The following is a 5,305-nucleotide window of genomic DNA, read 5'->3' as shown; positions in this document are numbered from 1 at the left end:
GTCACTTCCCACGTGGACCGTCGAGAAATATGCTTGATTTAGAAAATTAAATTACAGTAAATTAGCCACGTGGAGATTTACAAGCGTTCAAGCGCACGTTGGCTATTTGGTTGTTAAAACGCTCACCAAATCACCTAGACCAAGATGGGGTATGTGGATATTTGGAGACAATTGAAGTTGAACCTGCCAAAAATGGTTTTGGTCAAATTTTAGTATATTTTTGCTGAAGCATCCTCAAAAGTTTGGTAATTGTAATCACCTCCTTTCAATTTTTTGACATAATTATAACTATACCCTCTTTTTATTTTTTAAGTTTTTATCACATATGAATCATTAATCCAAATAATTTCAATCTCTTTTTTGAAATTAACTTATTTTTCAAATTTGCCTTTTATATCAATCACTCAAAGGTACGCTTGTTCATGGGTTGGGCTTTGAATCCAACTTTACATCGTCTCGGGCTCAGGCTTTGGGCTGGGTATAATTTTATACTGTTTCGGGCTCTAAAATCTAAAAAGAAGCATAGGTGCTTTTTTACTTTTAGAGGTTCTAAATCAATAAGTTTGTTTATTTTTTATCAACCCTACAACATCTTAAATTCACTAATTTTACTATTTTACTCCCACAGCATACTATTTGGTAATTTTTTGTTTAATTTGCATCATCTCATAAAAAATTGTTACCAACTTCAAAATAATGTTGAAATAATATGAATAAAAAATAATAAATTAACAAATATCATAATTAAAATTATTAAAATAATTAATAACTAATAATTCATAAAAATAATTCATAATTCATAATTTACAAAAATAAAAACTGAAAATAATTTCTAAATTTTAATATAATAAATAAAAAATACTAATTAATAAAAATAATCAATAATTAATAAATAACACAAGTAAATTTAATAAAAATAATTAATGACTAACAAAAATATTAAAATAATTAATTCTTAATAAAAATTAAAATAATTAATAATTAATACAAATAATTCATAATTCATAATTTACATAAATAAAAAATAAAATATTTTTTTAAAATAAATAAAATAATTAAAATTACTAATTAAAAAAATAATTAATAATTAATAAATAACACAAGTAAAATTAACAAAAATAGTTAATCACTAATAAAATATTAAAATCATTAATGATTGATAAAAAACTAATTTATTCAATTCAAAATAATATTAAAATATTTAATAATTAATAAAAATTAGATAATTAATAATTACTTCAAATAAAGTGTATACAAATTTGAAAAATTAAAAAATAAATTACTAAAAATCAAATGATAATACCCATTTCCAATCCTATTGATAAGTGTCACCCATTGTTGATATTTTCTCTTCAAATAATCGAACCCATTCTTAAGTTGTTTCTATAAAAAAATCTTTTGGATATTTTCCATTAACTTTGTCTGAATCTGTGCTTAAGATTCTTTCTTCAATGAACCACTTTGTCTCCCATGGGTGGACACCTCATCAATGCATAGGTCTAACAATAGTTTTTGTAAGGCTGGGTCCTTCCAAGTGGCTTTATCTCCAATAACCATTCCTAACCCCCTATAAATGATAAAGTATAACCCATGTCAAAGTAGAAAATCCAATCTCAAAGAATTTAGAGTTATCACAAGAAGAAAAATCTCAAAACAATAAGAAATCATAGATAACTTGAAATTATCTGCATTTATCATGTTATTCTATGTATGCATTAATGTCATGATCCAAACTCACTTGGACTGTTCCTAATAACAATGATTTGATTAAGACCACATATTGTCACTAGAATCCATGATATTAATCAAATTAAAAAGGAAATAACATCATAGATGGATCCCAATATCAATAGCACCCCACAGAAGTATGATTAATTCGAAATCCATATAAATTGCACTAGGTGGCTGTGTTAAGGGGTGTTTAACCAATAATAATGCCCCAAATTTAACCAATAATGCACATGGATGAAACAATAAAATATTATTGGTTAAACAGCCCTCAAATAATCCGAACTCCAATATACTAATTTCTATGTGGAATATATATCAGGGTCTAGGGAGGGAAACTGAAATTCTATTGTCAAACAAATTGGTCATCTATTGACTTTGATCACCAACTTTAAGCGGATCAAGAGCTAAGATTATTACAGAAGTGGAGTGAGCAAAGAAAGCACTCAACACTAAAAATTGCTATTGCATGGTTATCTTATTTGCAAAATTTAAGAACATCCTTTCAAAGGAAAAAGAAAACACCGTCATCTTATTTTCGTTTAAAATCCTAGACCTGATAGGATGTCTTTAGTTTATTCGATTCTTCCTCCGCTTTGCTTTTGCTTCTGATTCTGGAAAACTTGCTTAATGACAGAGAAGAGAAGGTATTTTCCATTTCAGGTCTTTCTCCAACAACCCCTTTAAACCACTACTAGGATTCTAATCATTAATTCCTTTGGCATCAAAGCTTCGAAGGTGAAGTGGTGAACTACTTACTCTACTTGTCCAGGAACCAGTTTAAACAAGGTGAACTATTAGGATCGAATTCAAATCGGGTCAGGCAATATATGTATTCGAGTCCGATTAGACAATCCGATATTCGAATTTGATTTGATATCCGACGGATGTTGAAAATTAATATTTGAATTCGAATTCGATTAAATATCTGAATATTCGATAATTAGAATTCGATTAATTAATTATTTTAGATAATTAATAAATATTTTATTGATATAAAGTATATAAACTATAAATTATTTATATAACTTAATTATTATATGGGTTGGACTCTGATATGGAAAAGATATAATATCTGAAAAACTTCTGACCAGTTAATTGGAATCATAAATGACAGCCAATCAGATGCTATTTATCAAAATTCATTGGGTGGGTTTTGATTGGTCAAAACTCTTTCCATACCATATCTTTTCCACATCATAGATTTTCCCTTATTATATATATAAATTATATAAAACATTTTTATATATTATATATAAGAATTAAATAATCGGTTGAATTCAGATATTTATCAAATCGAATCAAGTCATATCCGAATTTGACCGATTAGATATTCGAATTATCCGAATTCGATTATATTGAATATCGAATTCAAAATCGGATTTTTGAATACCGTTTACACCCCTAACTACTACAAGAATGTTGGATGAAATAGAACAAGAAACAATGACAATAAAGGACAATAGAGACATATCTGCTAGAAACTGGAGAAAATCAAGAAAGAATGGAGAAAATTGAAGTCAAGTCGAGAATACTGGATACCGAGAAACAAGAGAAACAAAAATCAGTAGCAGTGGATTAAACTCGTGGAAGAAATCGTGAAAAAATCGAAGCCACCTTCAAATCGAAAGATACCTGTGAGAGAACTCGACGGTGGTGGAGCTTTCGTTCTTGTTCTAGTGAGGAATTGAATGACGTATTTTTTGACTTTATATGAAGGACAAAACAAGTCATTTTTAAATTGTTATGAGGACATTTATGTCCTTCGCACAGGTCTAAAACGCATCTTACCGCATTAAGAACCCGATCCGCCTCTTATAATCTAAGATCTGAATTTGAGTTTCTGGCCTACTAATAAGAGGGCAACCCAAACGAGATTGGCATCTGAAAAGCAGTGTTTCTGAAAACGGTTATCAAACGCCACCTTACTTGTAATTGTGTCCCAAAGTTCAAAGAAGATGATTGCAATTACCAAACTTCAAGGGAGGATTTTACAATGATACAAAACTTCAGGGTTACCCTCTTTTTTTCGGTGGCTTACAAATAGTTTGAACTTTGAACTTTGGACCACCTAAGCAATCAGGTTGAGACCGAGACTCAGCGACGGCGATCATGACCGATTTTTCTATTTGCATTTTGCAGGTAGGCTACTCCATTTTGGCAACTGATAAGAGTGCTTGCAATTAGACAAAGAGACATGAAATCGCCATTTTGGAGCGTTTCTTACTTTCCTCCTCCATAATTTGATACGAAAGATAAGGACTGAAGTCAAACAAACCTGAGCGGTCTGGCGCCAATACAAAACTTCGATAACTAACGCAAAGAAAGAATGGAGTTGTAAGTAACGGCTACCAATTCTAATACTATTTTGCAAGTAACAGCCAAACAAATTAGTCAAGTTGTAATAAATAAAGAAAAATCTATGCTCTAGAAAGAGTTGAGCTTTGTCCAATCAAACCCCCGGTGGTTACCACTTTAAAGATACAAGATGATGTTACTAGTTTTTATGTATCATAGTCAAACTAATAGCAATAATATTTCTTTTGTGAGATTCCTAAATTATATTTGTTTTGATTGAAAATAGAAGACAAAAGGTTGAAGAGAAGTTTTAGGCTCAGTTTGGAAGCAATACAAATGCAAATATGTACAGCGAAAATACATACAAAATAATAAAAAATATAAGGTTTTGCACTCCACATATTTACATTTATACTCCCTCCTTCCAAACTCAGCCTTTGGGAAATTTATCCAATAAAAAATAGCTCTTAATGAGCTCATATAATTGCTTAAGCTGCATTTGATTGCAGTGAAAACTGTAAATTACATTTATACTGTTGCAAATGAATAGGAGTGCAAATAGGTTGAATATATTTTGATCTTGTCTTATTTGTTCATGAAAAGTAAAATGGCATTGTCCCACAAAATGGAACGGAGGTAGGAGGGCGATTATTTACTCGAGAATGAGGAAGTAAGATGATATGATCTCCCTATTTTATATGAGAGAGAATTGATGTAAAAGAAAGATGGTACAAATTTACATCAGTCTATAAAATCATTGAAATGTAAAATATACTACCAGCAAGTGCATATACACAAAGTACAAATTGTGTATTAGATAAAAATGTAAATCATAATTACAAACAAACAGCAAAACAGGACTGCATACAAAGTTTGTATCTGGCTCAGATTCATACCGCAACCAGCCTGAAGAATTTTCCCCTTTACTTTTTTTAATTATCTGTCAAACCAAACAACATTAGCTAAGACTTCAGAAAGAGAGTAGATTTCTTAAATCTAAACTAATCCATGACGTTGAGATCGGCCACATCCTGTTCCTGCCGCATTCCACCTAAACCCAATTTAATTTAGCAGTAAAACAGTTGTACCTGACGCATGGCAATTCGGATTCGGTACTCTGGATATAGTCTTTGTTGTCCACAAGCAAACGATTCAGAAGTCAGAACATCTGATAAGTGAACCCTAGCCCCCACCCCCACCCCCCACCCCCTTGGTCCTGGCAAAAGAAAAACAAAAAGGTAAATCTGCAATGCGAGAAAGGTATGGATCCAACTATTTT

General features: G+C 30.7%; 1 long non-coding RNA gene across 1 annotated transcript; it reads right to left on the bottom strand.

Moving 5' to 3' along the window:
- Positions 1-4,705: 4,705 nt before the first annotated feature.
- LOC148851225 (uncharacterized) lies at positions 4,706-5,206 on the bottom strand. Its single transcript, XR_016098961.1, has 2 exons — positions 5,115-5,206; positions 4,706-4,966 (listed from the first exon to the last, which is right to left on the bottom strand). It is a non-coding gene; the product is annotated as an uncharacterized LOC148851225 (long non-coding RNA).
- Positions 5,207-5,305: the final 99 nt, after the last annotated feature.

This window comes from Nelumbo lutea, chromosome 5 (genome assembly GCF_056320005.1).
Source record: "Nelumbo lutea isolate HS-2025 chromosome 5, American lotus-T2T, whole genome shotgun sequence".
In the NCBI taxonomy this organism is placed as follows: domain Eukaryota; kingdom Viridiplantae; phylum Streptophyta; class Magnoliopsida; order Proteales; family Nelumbonaceae; genus Nelumbo; species Nelumbo lutea.
Note: the sequence above shows the minus strand (reverse complement) of the source record. Positions and strands in the feature narration are given on the sequence as shown.